Consider the following 15,201-nt stretch of genomic DNA (forward strand, 5'->3'; position numbering starts at 1 on the left):
TTCTTGCGGCGCTCAGAGAAAGTATGAAAAGGCTGCAAATATGTGCGTTGGTGGTATAGTGGTGAGCATAGCTGCCTTCCGAGCAGTTTACCCGGGTTCGATTCCCGGCCAACGCAACCTCTATCTTTTTTGAACAGTTTTTAAGTAGTCAGAACCAGATGAAGTGATGTTTCCTAGAAAGTTTTTGAATTTCTCATACTAGTGAAAGAACATGCAACAATGCAGCGCTTTTCCTTTTTCCAAACTTTTCTTCGACGTTCTCAATATGTTCTGAAGCAGATTTAGTGTTGTTTCCCTAAACATTGCCTTGATTCTTGTGGCGCTCAGAGAAAGTATGAAAAGGCTGCAAATATGTGCGTTGGTGGTATAGTGGTGAGCATAGCTGCCTTCCAAGCAGTTGACCCGGGTTCGATTCCCGGCCAACGCAACTTCTAGTGTTTTTGAACAGTTTTGATGTAGAACCAGATGAAGTGATGTTTGCTAGAAAGTTGTTGAATTTCTCATACTAGTAAAGGAACATGCAAAAATGCAGCGCTTTTCCTTTTTCCAAATTTTTCTTCGACTCTCTCAATATGGTCTGAAGCAGATTTAGTGTTGTTTCCCTAAACATTGCCTTGATTCTTGTGGCGCTCAGAGAAAGTATGAAAAGGCTGCAAATATGTGCGTTGGTGGTATAGTGGTGAGCATAGCTGCCTTCCAAGCAGTTGACCCGGGTTCGATTCCCGGCCAACGCAACCTCTATCTTTTTTGAACAGTTTTTAAGTAGTCAGAACCAGATGAAGTGATGTTTCCTAGAAAGTTTTTGAATTTCTCATACTAGTGAAAGAACATGCAAAAATGCAGCGCTTTTCCTTTTTCCAAACTTTTCTTCGACTCTCTCAATATGTTCTGAAGCAGATTTAGTGTTGTTTCCCTAAACATTGCCTTGATTCTTGTGGCGCTCAGAGAAAGTATGAAAAGGCTGCAAATATGTGCGTTGGTGGTATAGTGGTGAGCATAGCTGCCTTCCAAGCAGTTGACCCGGGTTCGATTCCCAGCCAACGCAACCTCTATCTTTTTTGAACAGCTTTTAAGTAGTCAGAACCAGATGAAGTGATGTTTGCTAGAAAGTTGTTGAATTTCTCATACTAGTAAAGGAACATGCAAAAATGCAGCGCTTTTCCTTTTTCCAAATTTTTCTTCGACTCTCTCAATATGTTCTGAAGCAGATTTAGTGTTGTTTCCCTAAACATTGCCTTGATTCTTGTGGCGCTCAGAGAAAGTATGAAAAGGCTGCAAATATGTGCGTTGGTGGTATAGTGGTGAGCATAGCTGCCTTCTAGGCAGTTGACACGGGTTCGATTCCCGGCCAATGCAACCTCCATCTTTTTTGAACAGTTTTTAAGTAGTCAGAACCAGATGAAGTGATGTTTCCTAGAAAGTTTTTGAATTTCTCATACTAGTGAAAGAACATGCAAAAATGCAGCGCTTTTCCTTTTTCCAAACTTTTCTTCGACTCTCTCAATATGGTCTGAAGCAGATTTAGTGTTGTTTCCCTAAACATTGCCTTGATTCTTGTGGCGCTCAGAGAAAGTATGAAAAGGCTGCAAATATGTGCGTTGGTGGTATAGTGGTGAGCATAGCTGCCTTCCAAGCAGTTGACCCGGGTTCGATTCCCGGCCAACGCAACCTCTATCTTTTTTGAACAGTTTTTAAGTAGTCAGAACCAGATGAAGTGATGTTTCCTAGAAAGTTTTTGAATTTCTCATACTAGTGAAAGAACATGCAAAAATGCAGCGCTTTTCCTTTTTCCAAACTTTTCTTCGACTCTCTCAATATGGTCTGAAGCAGATTTAGTGTTGTTTCCCTAAACATTGCCTTGATTCTTGTGGCGCTCAGAGAAAGTATGAAAATGCTGCAAATATGTGCGTTGGTGGTATAGTGGTGAGCATAGCTGCCTTCCAAGCAGTTGACCCGGGTTCGATTCCCGGCCAACGCAACCTCTATCTTTTTTGAACAGTTTTTAAGTAGTCAGAACCAGATTAAGTGATGTTTCCTAGAAAGTTTTTGAATTTCTCATACTAGTGAAAGAACATGCAAAAATGCAGCGCTTTTCCTTTTTCCAAACTTTTCTTCGACTCTCTCAATATGGTCTGAAGCAGATTTAGTGTTGTTTCCCTAAACATTGCCTTGATTCTTGTGGCGCTCAGAGAAAGTATGAAAAGGCTGCAAATATGTGCGTTGGTGGTATAGTGGTGAGCATAGCTGCCTTCCAAGCAGTTGACCCGGGTTCGATTCCCGGCCAACGCAACCTCTATCTTTTTTGAACAGTTTTTAAGTAGTCAGAACCAGATGAAGTGATGTTTCCTAGAAAGTTTTTGAATTTCTCATACTAGTGAAAGAACATGCAAAAATGCAGCGCTTTTTTTTTTTCCAAACTTTTCTTCGACTCTCTCAATATGGTCTGAAGCAGATTTAGTGTTGTTTCCCTAAACATTGCCTTGATTCTTGCGGCGCTCAGAGAAAGTATGAAAAGGCTGCAAATATGTGCGTTGGTGGTATAGTGGTGAGCATAGCTGCCTTCCAAGCAGTTGACCCGGGTTCGATTCCCGGCCAACGCAACTTCTATCTTTTTTGAACAGTTTTTAAGTAGTCAGAACCAGATGAAGTGATATTTCCTAGAAAGTTTTTGAATTTCTCATACTAGTGAAAGAACATGCAAAAATGCAGCGCTTTTCCTTTTTCCAAACTTTTCTTCGACTCTCTCAATATGGTCTGAAGCAGATTTAGTGTTGTTTCCCTAAACATTGCCTTGATTCTTGCGGCGCTCAGAGAAAGTATGAAAAGGCTGCAAATATGTGTGTTGGTGGTATAGTGGTGAGCATAGCTGCCTTCCAAGCAGTTGACCCGGGTTTGATTCCCGGCCAACGCAACCTTTATCTTTTTTTAACAGTTTTTAAGTAGTCAGAACCAGATGAAGTGATGTTTCCTAGAAAGTTTTTGAATTTCTCATACTAGTGAAAGAACATGCAAAAATGCAGCGCTTTTCCTTTTTCCAAACTTTTCTTCGACTCTCTCAATATGGTCTGAAGCAGATTTAGTGTTGTTTCCCTAAACATTGCCTTGATTCTTGCGGCGCTCAGAGAAAGTATGAAAAGGCTGCAAATATGTGCGTTGGTGGTATAGTGGTGAGCATAGCTGCCTTCCGAGCAGTTTACCCGGGTTCGATTCCCGGCCAACGCAACCTCTATCTTTTTTGAACAGTTTTTAAGTAGTCAGAACCAGATGAAGTGATGTTTCCTAGAAAGTTTTTGAATTTCTCATACTAGTGAAAGAACATGCAACAATGCAGCGCTTTTCCTTTTTCCAAACTTTTCTTCGACGTTCTCAATATGTTCTGAAGCAGATTTAGTGTTGTTTCCCTAAACATTGCCTTGATTCTTGTGGCGCTCAGAGAAAGTATGAAAAGGCTGCAAATATGTGCGTTGGTGGTATAGTGGTGAGCATAGCTGCCTTCCAAGCAGTTGACCCGGGTTCGATTCCCGGCCAACGCAACTTCTAGTGTTTTTGAACAGTTTTGATGTAGAACCAGATGAAGTGATGTTTGCTAGAAAGTTGTTGAATTTCTCATACTAGTAAAGGAACATGCAAAAATGCAGCGCTTTTCCTTTTTCCAAATTTTTCTTCGACTCTCTCAATATGGTCTGAAGCAGATTTAGTGTTGTTTCCCTAAACATTGCCTTGATTCTTGTGGCGCTCAGAGAAAGTATGAAAAGGCTGCAAATATGTGCGTTGGTGGTATAGTGGTGAGCATAGCTGCCTTCCAAGCAGTTGACCCGGGTTCGATTCCCGGCCAACGCAACCTCTATCTTTTTTGAACAGTTTTTAAGTAGTCAGAACCAGATGAAGTGATGTTTCCTAGAAAGTTTTTGAATTTCTCATACTAGTGAAAGAACATGCAAAAATGCAGCGCTTTTCCTTTTTCCAAACTTTTCTTCGACTCTCTCAATATGTTCTGAAGCAGATTTAGTGTTGTTTCCCTAAACATTGCCTTGATTCTTGTGGCGCTCAGAGAAAGTATGAAAAGGCTGCAAATATGTGCGTTGGTGGTATAGTGGTGAGCATAGCTGCCTTCCAAGCAGTTGACTCGGGTTCGATTCCCGGCCAACGCAACCTCTATCTTTTTTGAACAGCTTTTAAGTAGTCAGAACCAGATGAAGTGATGTTTGCTAGAAAGTTGTTGAATTTCTCATACTAGTAAAGGAACATGCAAAAATGCAGCGCTTTTCCTTTTTCCAAATTTTTCTTCGACTCTCTCAATATGGTCTGAAGCAGATTTAGTGTTGTTTCCCTAAACATTGCCTTGATTCTTGTGGCGCGCAGAGAAAGTATGAAAAGGCTGCAAATATGTGCGTTGGTGGTATAGTGGTGAGCATAGCTGCCTTCCAAGCAGTTGACCCGGGTTCGATTCCCGGCCAACGCAACCTCTATCTTTTTTGAACAGTTTTTAAGTAGTCAGAACCAGATGAAGTGATGTTTCCTAGAAAGTTTTTGAATTTCTCATAGTAGTGAAAGAACATACAAAAATGCAGCGCTTTTCCTTTTTCCAAACTTTTCTTCGACTCTCTCAATATGGTCTGAAGCAGATTTAGTGTTGTTTCCCTAAACATTGCCTTGATTCTTGTGGCGCTCAGAGAAAGTATGAAAAGGCTGCAAATATGTGCGTTGGTGGTATAGTGGTGAGCATAGCTGCCTTCCAAGCAGTTGACCCGGGTTCGATTCCCGGCCAACGCAACCTCTATCTTTTTTGAACAGTTTTTAAGTAGTCAGAACCAGATGAAGTGATGTTTCCTAGAAAGTTTTTGAATTTCTCATACTAGGGAAAGAACATGCAAAAATGCAGCGCTTTTTTTTTTTCCAAACTTTTCTTCAACTCTCTCAATATGGTCTGAAGCAGATTTAGTGTTGTTTCCCTAAACATTGCCTTGATTCTTGTGGCGCTCAGAGAAAGTATGAAAAGGCTGCAAATATGTGCGTTGGTGGTATAGTGGTGAGCATAGCTGCCTTCCAAGCAGTTGACCCGGGTTCGTTTCCCAGCCAACGCAACTTCTAGTGTTTTTGAACAGTTTTTATGTAGAACCAGATGAAGTGATGTTTCCTAGAAAGTTGTTGAATTTCTCATACTAGTGAAAGAACATGGAAAAATGCAGCGCTTTTCCTCTTTCCAAACTTTTCTTTGACTCTCTCAATATGGTCTGAAGCAGATTTAGTGTTGTTTCCCTAAACATTGCCTTGATTCTTGTGGCGCGCAGAGAAAGTATGAAAAGGCTGCAAATATGTGCGTTGGTGGTATAGTGGTGAGCATAGCTGCCTTCCAAGCAGTTGACCCGGGTTCGATTCCCGGCCAACGCAACCTCTATCTTTTTTGAACAGTTTTTATGTAGAACCAGATGAAGTGATGTTTCCTAGAAAGTTGTTGAATTTCTCATACTAGTGAAAGAACATGCAAAAATGCAGCGCTTTTCCTTTTTCCAAACTTTTCTTCGACTCTCTCAATATGGTCTGAAGCAGATTTAGTCTTTTTTCCCTAAACATTGCCTTGATTCTTGCGGCGCTCAGAGAAAGTATGAAAAGGCTGCAAATATGTGCGTTGGTGGTATAGTGGTGAGCATAGCTGCCTTCCAAGCAGTTCACCCGGGGTCGATTCCCGGCCAACGCAACCTCTATCTGTTTTGAACAGTTTTTAAGTAGTCAGAACCAGATGAAGTGATGTTTCCTAGAAAGTTTTTGAATTTCTCATACTAGTGAAAGAACATGGAAAAATGCAGCGCTTTTCCTCTTTCCAAACTTTTCTTTGACTCTCTCAATATGGTCTGAAGCAGATTTAGTGTTGTTTCCCTAAACATTGCCTTGATTCTTGCGGCGCGCAGAGAAAGTATGAAAAGGCTGCAAACATGTGCGTTGGTGGTATAGTGGTGAGCATAGCTGCCTTCCAAGCAGTTCACCCGGGGTCGATTCCCGGCCAACGCAACCTCTATCTGTTTTGAACAGTTTTTAAGTAGTCAGAACCAGATGAAGTGATGTTTCCTAGAAAGTTTTTGAATTTCTCATACTAGTGAAAGAACATGCAAAAATGCAGCGCTTTTCCTTTTTCCAAACTTTTCTTCGACTCTCTCAATATGTTCTGAAGCAGATTTAGTGTTGTTTCTCTAAACATTGCCTTGATTCTTGTGGCGCTCAGAGAAAGTATGAAAAGGCTGCAAATATGTGCGTTGGTGGTATAGTGCAGAGCATAGCTGCCTTCCAAGCAGTTGACCCGGGTTCGATTCCCGGCCAACGCAACTTCTAGTGTTTTTGAACAGTTTTGATGTAGAACCAGATGAAGTGATGTTTGCTAGAAAGTTGTTGAATTTCTCATACTAGTAAAGGAACATGCAAAAATGCAGCGCTTTTCCTTTTTCCAAACTTTTCTTCGACTCTCTCAATATGGTCTGAAGCAGATTTAGTGTTGTTTCCCTAAACATTGCCTTGATTCTTGCGGCGCTCAGAGAAAGTATGAAAAGGCTGCAAATATGTGCGTTGGTGGTATAGTGGTGAGCATAGCTGCCTTCCAAGCAGTTGACCCGGGTTTGATTCCCGGCCAACGCAACCTCTATCTTTTTTGAACAGTTTTTAAGTAGTCAGAACCAGATGAAGTGATGTTTCCTAGAAAGTTTTTGAATTTCTCATACTAGTGAAAGAACATGCAAAAATGCAACGCTTTTCCTTTTTCCAAACTTTTCTTCGACTCTCTCAATATGGTCTGAAGCAGATTTAGTGTTGTTTCCCTAAACATTGCCTTGATTCTTGTGGCGCTCAGAGAAAGTATGAAAAGGCTGCAAATATGTGCGTTGGTGGTATAGTGGTGAGCATAGCTGCCTTCCAAGCAGTTGACCCGGGTTCGATTCCCGGCCAACGCAACTTCTAGTGTTTTTGAACAGTTTTTATGTAGAACCAGATGAAGTGATGTTTCCTAGAAAGTTTTTGAATTTCTCATACTAGTGAAGGAACATGCAAAAATGCAGCGCTTTTCCTTTTTCCAAACTTTTCTTCGACTCTCTCAATATGTTCTGAAGCAGATTTAGTGTTGTTTCCCTAAACATTGCCTTGATTTTTGTGGCGCTCAGAGAAAGTATGAAAAGGCTGCAAATATGTGCGTTGGTGGTATAGTGGTGAGCATAGCTGCCTTCCAAGCAGTTGACCCGGGTTCGATTCCCGGCCAACGCAACCTCTATCTTTTTTGAACAGTTTTTAAGTAGTCAGAACCAGATGAAGTGATGTTTCCTAGAAAGTTTTTGAATTTCTCATACTAGTGAAGGAACATGCAAAAATGCAGCGCTTTTCCTTTTTCCAAACTTTTCTTCGACTCTCTCAATATGTTCTGAAGCAGATTTAGTGTTGTTTCCCTAAACATTGCCTTGATTCTTGTGGCGCTCAGAGAAAGCATGAAAAGGCTTCAAATATGTGCGTTGGTGGTATAGTGGTGAGCATAGCTGCCTTCCAAGCAGTTGACCCGGGTTCGATTCCCGGCCAACGCAACTTCTAGTGTTTTTGAACAGTTTTTATGTAGAACCAGATGAAGTGATGTTTCCTAGAAAGTTGTTGAATTTCTCATACTAGTGAAAGAACATGGAAAAATGCAGCGCTTTTCCTTTTTCCAAACTTTTCTTCGACTCTCTCAATATGGTCTGAAGCAGATTTAGTGTTGTTTCCCTAAACATTGCCTTGATTCTTGTGGCGCTCAGAGAAAGTATGAAAAGGCTGTGAATATGTGCGTTGGTGGTATAGTGGTGAGCATAGCTGCCTTCCAAGCAGTTGACCCGGGTTCGATTCCCGGCCAACACAACCTCTATCTTTTTTGAACAGTTTTTAAGTAGTCAGAACCAGATGAAGTGATGTTTCCTAGAAAGTTTTTGAATTTCTCATACTAGTGAAAGAACACGCAAAAATGCAGCGCTTTTCCTTTTTCCAAACTTTTCTTCAACTCTCTCAATATGGTCTGAAGCAGATTTAGTGTTGTTTCCCTAAACATTGCCTTGATTCTTGTGGCGCTCAGAGAAAGTATGAAAAGGCTGCAAATATTTGCGTTGGTGGTATAGTGGTGAGCATAGCTGCCTTCCAAGCAGTTGACTCGGGTTCGATTCCCGGCCAACGCAACCTCTATCTTTTTTGAACAGTTTTTAAGTAGTCAGAACCAGATGAAGTGATGTTTCCTAGAAAGTTTTTGAATTTCTCATACTAGTGAAAGAACATGCAAAAATGCAGCGCTTTTCCTTTTTCCAAACTTTTCTTCAACTCTCTCAATATGGTCTGAAGCAGATTTAGTGTTGTTTCCCTAAACATTGCCTTGATTCTTGTGGCGCTCAGAGAAAGTATGAAAAGGCTGCAAATATGTGCGTTGGTGATATAGTGGTGAGCATAGCTGCCTTCCAAGCAGTTGACCCGGGTTCGATTCCCGGCCAACGCAACCTCTATCTTTTTTGAACAGTTTTTAAGTAGTCAGAACCAGATGAAGTGATGTTTCTTAGAAAGTTGTTGAATTTCTCATACTAGTGAAGGAACATGCAAAAATGCAGCGCTTTTCCTTTTTCCAAATTTTTCTTCGACTCTCTCAATATGGTCTGAAGCAGATTTAGTGTTGTTTCCCTAAACATTGCCTTGATTCTTGTGGTGCTCAGAGAAAGTATGAAAAGGCTGCAAATATGTGCGTTGGTGGTATAGTGGTGAGCATAGCTGCCTTCCAAGCAGCTGCCCCGGGTTCGATTCCTGGCCAATGCAACTTCTAGTGTTTTTGAACAGTTTTTATGTAGAACCAGATGAAGTGATGTTTCCTAGAAAGTTGTTAAATTTCTCATACTAGTGAAAGAACATGGAAAAATGCAGTGCTTTTCCTTTTTCCAAACTTTTCTTCGACTCTCTCAATATGGTTTGAAGCAGATTTAGTGTTGTTTCCCTAAACATTGCCTTGATTCTTGCGGCGCTCAGAGAAAGTATGAAAAGGCTGCAAATATGTGCGTTGGTGGTATAGTGGTGAGCATAGCTGCCTTCCAAGCAGTTGACCCGGGTTCGATTCCCGGCCAACGCAACCTCTATCTTTTTTGAACAGTTTTTAAGTAGTCAGAACCAGATGAAGTGATGTTTCCTAGAAAGTTTTTGAATTTCTCATACTAGTGAAGGAACATGCAAAAATGCAGCGCTTTTCCTTTTTCCAAACTTTTCTTCGACTCTCTCAATATGGTCTGAAGCAGATTTAGTGTTGTTTCCCTAAACATTGCCTTGATTCTTGTGGCGCTCAGAGAAAGTATGAAAAGGCTGCAAATATGTGCGTTGGTGGTATAGTGGTGAGCATAGCTGCCTTCCAAACAGTTGACCCGGGTTCGATTCCCGGCCAACGCAACCTCTATCTTTTTTGAACAGTTTTTAAGTAGTCAGAACCAGATGAAGTGATGTTTCCTAGAAAGTTGTTGAATTTCTCATACTAGTGAAAGAACATGGAAAAATGCAGCGCTTTTCCTTTTTCCAAACTTTTCTTCGACTCTCTCAATATGGTCTGAAGCAGATTTAGTGTTGTTTCCCTAAACATTGCCTTGATTCTTGTGGCGCTCAGAGAAAGTATGAAAAGGCTGCAAATATGTGCGTTGGTGGTATAGTGCAGAGCATAGCTGCCTTCCAAGCAGTTGACCCGGGTTCGATTCCCGGCCAACGCAACTTCAAGTGTTTTTGAACAGTTTTGATGTAGAACCAGATGAAGTGATGTTTCCTAGAAAGTTGTTGAATTTCTCATACTAGTGAAGGAACATGCAAAAATGCAGCGCTTTTCCTTTTTCCAAACTTTTCTTCGACTCTCTCAATATGGTCTGAAGCAGATTTAGTGTTGTTTCCCTAAACATTGCCTTGATTCTTGTGGCGCTCAGAGAAAGTATGAAAAGGCTGCAAATATTTGCGTTGGTGGTATAGTGGTGAGCATAGCTGCCTTCCAAGCAGTTGACCCGGGTTCGATTCCCGGCCAACGCAACTTCTAGTGTTTTTGAACAGTTTTTATGTAGAACCAGATGAAGTGATGTTTCCTAGAAAGTTGTTGAATTTCTCATACTAGTTAAAGAACATGGAAAAATGCAGCGCTTTTCCTTTTTCCAAACTTTTCTTCGACTCTCTCAATATGGTCTGAAGCAGATTTAGTGTTGTTTCCCTAAACATTGCCTTGATTCTTGTGGCGCTCAGAGAAAGTATGAAAAGGCTGTGAATATGTGCGATGGTGGTATAGTGGTGAGCATAGCTGCTTTCCAAGCAGTTGACAAGGGTTCGATTCCCGGCCAACACAACCTCTATCTTTTTTGAACAGTTTTTAAGTAGTCAGAACCAGATGAAGTGATGTTTCCTAGAAAGTTTTTGAATTTCTCATACTAGTGAAAGAACATGCAAAAATGCAGCGCTTTTCCTTTTTCCAAACTTTTCTTCAACTCTCTCAATATGGTCTGAAGCAGTTTTAGTGTTGTTTCCCTAAACATTGCCTTGATTCTTGTGGCGCTCAGAGAAAGTATGAAAAGGCTGCAAATATGTGCGTTGGTGGTATAGTGGTGAGCATAGCTGCCTTCCAAGCAGTTGACCCGGGTTCGATTCCCGGCCAACGCAACTTCTAGTGTTTCTGAACAGTTTTTATGTAGAACCAGATGAAGTGATGTTTCCTAGAAAGTTGTTGAATTTCTCATACTAGTGAAGGAACATGCAAAAATGCAGCGCTTTTCCTTTTTCCAAATTTTTCTTCGACTCTCTCAATATGGTCTGAAGCAGATTTAATGTTGTTTCCCTAAACATTGCCTTGATTCTTGTGGCGCTCAGAGAAAGTATGAAAAGGCTGCAAATATGTGCGTTGGTGGTATAGTGGTGAGCATAGCTGCCTTCCAAGCAGTTGACCCGGGTTCGATTCCCGGCCAACGCAACTTCTAGTGTTTTTGAACAGTTTTTATGTAGAACCAGATGAAGTGATGTTTCCTAGAAAGTTTTTGAATTTCTCATACTAGCGAAAGAACATGGAAAAATGCAGTGCTTTTCCTTTTTCCAAACTTTTCTTCAACTCTCTCAATATGATCTGAAGCAGATTTAGTGTTGTTTCCCTAAACATTGCCTTGATTCTTGTGGCGCTCAGAGAAAGTATGAAAAGGCTGCAAATATGTGCGTTGGTGGTATAGTGGTGAGCATAGCTGCCTTCCAAGCAGTTGACCCGGGTTCGATTCCCGGCCAACGCAAACTCTATCTTTTTTGAACAGTTTTTAAGTTGTCAGAACCAGATGAAGTGATGTTTCCTAGAAAGTTTTTGAATTATTCATACTAGTGAAAGAACATGCAAAAATGCAGCGCTTTTCCTTTTTCCAAACTTTTCTTCGACTCTCTCAATATGGTCTGAAGCAGATTTAGTGTTGTTTCCCTAAACATTGCCTTGATTCTTGTGGCGCTCAGAGAAAGTATGAAAAGGCTGCAAATATGTGCGTTGGTGGTATAGTGGTGAGCATAGCTGCCTTCCAAGCAGTTGACCCGGGTTCGATTCCCGGCCAACGCAACCTCTATCTTTTTTGAACAGTTTTTAAGTAGTCAGAACCAGATGAAGTGATGTTTCCTAGAAAGTTTTTGAATTTCTCATACTAGTGAAAGAACATGCAAAAATGCAGCGCTTTTCCTTTTTCCAAACTTTTCTTCGACTCTCTCAATATGGTCTGAAGCAGATTTAGTGTTGTTTCCCTAAACATTACCTTGATTCTTGTGGCGCTCAGAGAAAGTATGAAAAGGCTGCAAATATGTGCGTTGGTGGTATAGTGGTGAGCATAGCTGCCTTCCAAGCAGTTGACCCGGGTTCGATTCCCGGCCAACGCAACTTCTAGTGTTTTTGAACAGTTTTTATGTAGAACCAGATGAAGTGATGTTTCCTAGAAAGTTGTTGAATTTCTCATACTAGTGAAAGAACATGGAAAAATGCAGTGCTTTTCCTTTTTCCAAACTTTTCTTCGACTCTCTCAATATGGTCTGAAGCAGATTTAGTGTTGTTTCCCTAAACATTGCCTTGATTCTTGTGGCGCTCAGAGAAAGTATGAAAAGGCTGCAAACATGTGCGTTGGTGGTATAGTGGTGAGCATAGCTGCCTTCCAAGCAGTTGACCCGGGTTCGATTCCCGGCCAACGCAACTTCTAGTGTTTTTGAACAGTTTTTATGTAGAACCAGATGAAGTGATGTTTCCTAGAAAGTTGTTGAATTTCTCATACTAGTGAAGGAACATGCAAAAATGCAGCGCTTTTCCTTTTTCCAAACTTTTCTTCGACTCTCTCAATATGTTCTGAAGCAGATTTAGTGTTGTTTCCCTAAACATTGCCTTGATTCTTGTGGCGCTCAGAGAAAGTATGAAAAGGCTGCAAATATGTGCGTTGGTGGTATAGTGGTGAGCATAGCTGCCTTCCAAGCAGTTGACCCGGGTTCGATTCCCGTCCAACGCAACCTCCATCATTTTTGAACAGTTTTTAAGTAGTCAGAACCAGATGAAGTGATGTTTCCTAGAAAGTTTTTGAATTTCTCATACTAGTGAAAGAACATGCAAAAATGCAGCGCTTTTTCTTTTTCCAAACTTTTCTTCGACTCTCTCAATATGGTCTGAAGCAGATTTAGTGTTGTTTCCCTAAACATTGCCTTGATTCTTGTGGCGCTCAGAGAAAGTATGAAAACGCTGCAAATATGTGCGTTGGTGGTATAGTGGTGAGCATAGCTGCCTTCCAAGCAGTTGACCCGGGTTCGATTCCCGGCCAACGCAACTTCTAGTGTTTTTGAACAGTTTTTATGTAGAACCAGATGAAGTGATGTTTCCTAGAAAGTTGTTGAATTTCTCATACTAGTGAAAGAACATGGAAAAATGCAGTGCTTTTCCTTTTTCCAAACTTTTCTTCGACTCTCTCAATATGGTCTGAAGCAGATTTAGTGTTGTTTCCCTAAACATTGCCTTGATTCTTGTGGCGCTCAGAGAAAGTATGAAAAGGCTGCAAATATGTGCGTTGGTGGTATAGTGGTGAGCATAGCTGCCTTCCAAGCAGTTGACCCGGGTTCGATTCCCGGCCAACGCAACCTCTATCTTTTTTGAACAGTTTTTAAGTAGTCAGAACCAGATGAAGTGATGTTTCCTAGAAAGTTTTTGAATTTCTCATACTAGTGAAAGAACATGCAAAAATGCAGCGCTTTTCCTTTTTCCAAACTTTTCTTCGACTCTCTCAATATGTTCTGAAGCAGATTTAGTGTTGTTTCCCTAAACATTGCCTTGATTTTTGTGGCGCTCAGAGAAAGTATGAAAAGGCTGCAAATATGTGCGTTGGTGGTATAGTGGTGAGCATAGCTGCCTTCCAAGCAGTTGACCCGGGTTCGATTCCCGGCCAACGCAACTTCTAGTGTTTTTGAACAGTTTTTATGTAGAACCAGATGAAGTGATGTTTCCTAGAAAGTTTTTGAATTTCTCATACTAGTGAAAGAACATGCAAAAATGCAGCGCTTTTCCTTTTTCCAAACTTTTCTTCGACTCTCTCAATATGGTCTGAAGCAGATTTAGTGTTGTTTCCCTAAACATTGCCTTGATTCTTGTGGCGCTCAGAGAAAGTATGAAAACGCTGCAAATATGTGCGTTGGTGGTAAAGTGGTGAGCATAGCTGCCTTCCAAGCAGTTGACCCGGGTTCGATTCCCGGCCAACGCAACTTCTAGTGTTTTTGAACAGTTTTTATGTAGAACCAGATGAAGTGATGTTTCCTAGAAAGTTGTTGAATTTCTCATACTAGTGAAAGAACATGGAAAAATGCAGTGCTTTTCCTTTTTCCAAACTTTTCTTCGACTCTCTCAATATGGTCTGAAGCAGATTTAGTGTTGTTTCCCTAAACATTGCCTTGATTCTTGTGGCGCTCAGAGAAAGTATGAAAAGGCTGCAAATATGTGCGTTGGTGGTATAGTGGTGAGCATAGCTGCCTTCCAAGCAGTTGACCCGGGTTCGATTCCCGGCCAACGCAACCTCTATCTTTTTTTAACAGTTTTTAAGTTGTCAGAACCAGATGAAGTGATGTTTCCTAGAAAGTTTTTGAATTTCTCATACTAGTGAAAGAACATGCAAAAATGCAGCGCTTTTCCTTTTTCCAAACTTTTCTTCGACTCTCTCAATATGGTCTGAAGCAGATTTAGTGTTGTTTCCCTAAACATTGCCTTGACTCTTGTGGCGCTCAGAGAAAGTATGAAAAGGCTGCAAATATGTGCGTTGGTGGTATAGTGGTGAGCATAGCTGCCTTCCAAGCAGTTGACCCGGGTTCGATTCCCGGCCATCGCAACTTCTAGTGTTTTTGAACAGTTTTTATGTAGAACCAGATGAAGTGATGTTTCCTAGAAAGTTGTTGAATTTCTCATACTAGTGAAGGAACATGCAAAAATGCAGCGCTTTTCCTTTTTCCAAACTTTTCTTCGACTCTCTCAATATGGTCTGAAGCAGATTTAGTGTTGTTTCCCTAAACATTGCCTTGATTCTTGTGGCGCTCAGAGAAAGTATGAAAAGGCTGCAAATATGTGCGTTGGTGGTATAGTGGTGAGCATAGCTGCCTTCCAAGCAGTTGACCCGGGTTCGATTCCCGGCCAACGCAACCTCTATCTTTTTTGAACAGTTTTTAAGTAGTCAGAACCAGATGAAGTGATGTTTCCTAGAAAGTTTTTGAATTTCTCATACTAGTGAAAGAACATGCAAAAATGCAGCGCTTTTTCTTTTTCCAAACTTTTCTTCGACTCTCTCAATATGGTCTGAAGCAGATTTAGTGTTGTTTCCCTAAACATTGCCTTGATTCTTGTGGCGCTCAGAGAAAGTATGAAAAGGCTGCAAATATGTGCATTGGTGGTATAGTGGTGAGCATAGCTGCCTTCCAAGCAGTTGACCCGGGTTCGATTCCCGGCCAACGCAACCTCTGTCTTTTTTGAACAGTTTTTAAGTAGTCAGAACCAGATGAAGTGATGTTTCCTAGAAAGTTTTTGAATTTCTCATACTAGTGAAAGAACATGCAAAAATGCAGCGCTTTTTCTTTTTCCAAACTTTTCTTCGACTCTCTCAATATGGTCTGAAGCAGATTTAGTGTTGTTTCCCTAAACATTGCCTTGATTCTTGTGGCGCTCAGAGAAAGTATGAAAACGCT

The 15,201-nt window shown here is 41.0% G+C and overlaps 28 non-coding genes across 28 annotated transcripts; all 28 read left to right on the forward strand.

Moving 5' to 3' along the window:
* Positions 1-355: 355 nt before the first annotated feature.
* Positions 356-427, forward strand: TRNAG-UCC (transfer RNA glycine (anticodon UCC)). The gene has a single exon. It is a non-coding gene; the product is annotated as a tRNA-Gly (tRNA).
* Positions 428-662: 235 nt separating this feature from the next.
* TRNAG-UCC (transfer RNA glycine (anticodon UCC)) lies at positions 663-734 on the forward strand. The gene has a single exon. It is a non-coding gene; the product is annotated as a tRNA-Gly (tRNA).
* Positions 735-1,284: 550 nt separating this feature from the next.
* On the forward strand, positions 1,285-1,356 carry TRNAR-UCU (transfer RNA arginine (anticodon UCU)). The gene has a single exon. It is a non-coding gene; the product is annotated as a tRNA-Arg (tRNA).
* Positions 1,357-1,595: 239 nt separating this feature from the next.
* TRNAG-UCC (transfer RNA glycine (anticodon UCC)) lies at positions 1,596-1,667 on the forward strand. Its single transcript has one exon. It is a non-coding gene; the product is annotated as a tRNA-Gly (tRNA).
* A 239-nt stretch (positions 1,668-1,906) lies between these two features.
* TRNAG-UCC (transfer RNA glycine (anticodon UCC)) lies at positions 1,907-1,978 on the forward strand. Its single transcript has one exon. It is a non-coding gene; the product is annotated as a tRNA-Gly (tRNA).
* Positions 1,979-2,217: 239 nt separating this feature from the next.
* Positions 2,218-2,289, forward strand: TRNAG-UCC (transfer RNA glycine (anticodon UCC)). The gene has a single exon. It is a non-coding gene; the product is annotated as a tRNA-Gly (tRNA).
* Positions 2,290-2,528: 239 nt separating this feature from the next.
* Positions 2,529-2,600, forward strand: TRNAG-UCC (transfer RNA glycine (anticodon UCC)). The gene has a single exon. It is a non-coding gene; the product is annotated as a tRNA-Gly (tRNA).
* Positions 2,601-3,461: 861 nt separating this feature from the next.
* Positions 3,462-3,533, forward strand: TRNAG-UCC (transfer RNA glycine (anticodon UCC)). The gene has a single exon. It is a non-coding gene; the product is annotated as a tRNA-Gly (tRNA).
* Positions 3,534-3,768: 235 nt separating this feature from the next.
* TRNAG-UCC (transfer RNA glycine (anticodon UCC)) lies at positions 3,769-3,840 on the forward strand. The gene has a single exon. It is a non-coding gene; the product is annotated as a tRNA-Gly (tRNA).
* Positions 3,841-4,390: 550 nt separating this feature from the next.
* On the forward strand, positions 4,391-4,462 carry TRNAG-UCC (transfer RNA glycine (anticodon UCC)). Its single transcript has one exon. It is a non-coding gene; the product is annotated as a tRNA-Gly (tRNA).
* A 239-nt stretch (positions 4,463-4,701) lies between these two features.
* TRNAG-UCC (transfer RNA glycine (anticodon UCC)) lies at positions 4,702-4,773 on the forward strand. The gene has a single exon. It is a non-coding gene; the product is annotated as a tRNA-Gly (tRNA).
* A 546-nt stretch (positions 4,774-5,319) lies between these two features.
* Positions 5,320-5,391, forward strand: TRNAG-UCC (transfer RNA glycine (anticodon UCC)). The gene has a single exon. It is a non-coding gene; the product is annotated as a tRNA-Gly (tRNA).
* Positions 5,392-6,866: 1,475 nt separating this feature from the next.
* On the forward strand, positions 6,867-6,938 carry TRNAG-UCC (transfer RNA glycine (anticodon UCC)). Its single transcript has one exon. It is a non-coding gene; the product is annotated as a tRNA-Gly (tRNA).
* Positions 6,939-7,173: 235 nt separating this feature from the next.
* On the forward strand, positions 7,174-7,245 carry TRNAG-UCC (transfer RNA glycine (anticodon UCC)). Its single transcript has one exon. It is a non-coding gene; the product is annotated as a tRNA-Gly (tRNA).
* A 239-nt stretch (positions 7,246-7,484) lies between these two features.
* Positions 7,485-7,556, forward strand: TRNAG-UCC (transfer RNA glycine (anticodon UCC)). Its single transcript has one exon. It is a non-coding gene; the product is annotated as a tRNA-Gly (tRNA).
* Positions 7,557-9,031: 1,475 nt separating this feature from the next.
* TRNAG-UCC (transfer RNA glycine (anticodon UCC)) lies at positions 9,032-9,103 on the forward strand. Its single transcript has one exon. It is a non-coding gene; the product is annotated as a tRNA-Gly (tRNA).
* An 857-nt stretch (positions 9,104-9,960) lies between these two features.
* TRNAG-UCC (transfer RNA glycine (anticodon UCC)) lies at positions 9,961-10,032 on the forward strand. The gene has a single exon. It is a non-coding gene; the product is annotated as a tRNA-Gly (tRNA).
* A 546-nt stretch (positions 10,033-10,578) lies between these two features.
* Positions 10,579-10,650, forward strand: TRNAG-UCC (transfer RNA glycine (anticodon UCC)). Its single transcript has one exon. It is a non-coding gene; the product is annotated as a tRNA-Gly (tRNA).
* A 235-nt stretch (positions 10,651-10,885) lies between these two features.
* On the forward strand, positions 10,886-10,957 carry TRNAG-UCC (transfer RNA glycine (anticodon UCC)). Its single transcript has one exon. It is a non-coding gene; the product is annotated as a tRNA-Gly (tRNA).
* Positions 10,958-11,192: 235 nt separating this feature from the next.
* On the forward strand, positions 11,193-11,264 carry TRNAG-UCC (transfer RNA glycine (anticodon UCC)). Its single transcript has one exon. It is a non-coding gene; the product is annotated as a tRNA-Gly (tRNA).
* Positions 11,265-11,503: 239 nt separating this feature from the next.
* On the forward strand, positions 11,504-11,575 carry TRNAG-UCC (transfer RNA glycine (anticodon UCC)). The gene has a single exon. It is a non-coding gene; the product is annotated as a tRNA-Gly (tRNA).
* Positions 11,576-11,814: 239 nt separating this feature from the next.
* TRNAG-UCC (transfer RNA glycine (anticodon UCC)) lies at positions 11,815-11,886 on the forward strand. The gene has a single exon. It is a non-coding gene; the product is annotated as a tRNA-Gly (tRNA).
* Positions 11,887-12,121: 235 nt separating this feature from the next.
* TRNAG-UCC (transfer RNA glycine (anticodon UCC)) lies at positions 12,122-12,193 on the forward strand. The gene has a single exon. It is a non-coding gene; the product is annotated as a tRNA-Gly (tRNA).
* A 546-nt stretch (positions 12,194-12,739) lies between these two features.
* On the forward strand, positions 12,740-12,811 carry TRNAG-UCC (transfer RNA glycine (anticodon UCC)). Its single transcript has one exon. It is a non-coding gene; the product is annotated as a tRNA-Gly (tRNA).
* Positions 12,812-13,046: 235 nt separating this feature from the next.
* TRNAG-UCC (transfer RNA glycine (anticodon UCC)) lies at positions 13,047-13,118 on the forward strand. Its single transcript has one exon. It is a non-coding gene; the product is annotated as a tRNA-Gly (tRNA).
* Positions 13,119-13,357: 239 nt separating this feature from the next.
* On the forward strand, positions 13,358-13,429 carry TRNAG-UCC (transfer RNA glycine (anticodon UCC)). The gene has a single exon. It is a non-coding gene; the product is annotated as a tRNA-Gly (tRNA).
* A 542-nt stretch (positions 13,430-13,971) lies between these two features.
* TRNAG-UCC (transfer RNA glycine (anticodon UCC)) lies at positions 13,972-14,043 on the forward strand. Its single transcript has one exon. It is a non-coding gene; the product is annotated as a tRNA-Gly (tRNA).
* A 546-nt stretch (positions 14,044-14,589) lies between these two features.
* TRNAG-UCC (transfer RNA glycine (anticodon UCC)) lies at positions 14,590-14,661 on the forward strand. Its single transcript has one exon. It is a non-coding gene; the product is annotated as a tRNA-Gly (tRNA).
* The last annotated feature ends 540 nt before the right edge of the window (positions 14,662-15,201 follow it).

The sequence above is a fragment of the Engystomops pustulosus genome, chromosome 3 (assembly GCF_040894005.1).
Source record: "Engystomops pustulosus chromosome 3, aEngPut4.maternal, whole genome shotgun sequence".
Taxonomy (NCBI): domain Eukaryota; kingdom Metazoa; phylum Chordata; class Amphibia; order Anura; family Leptodactylidae; genus Engystomops; species Engystomops pustulosus.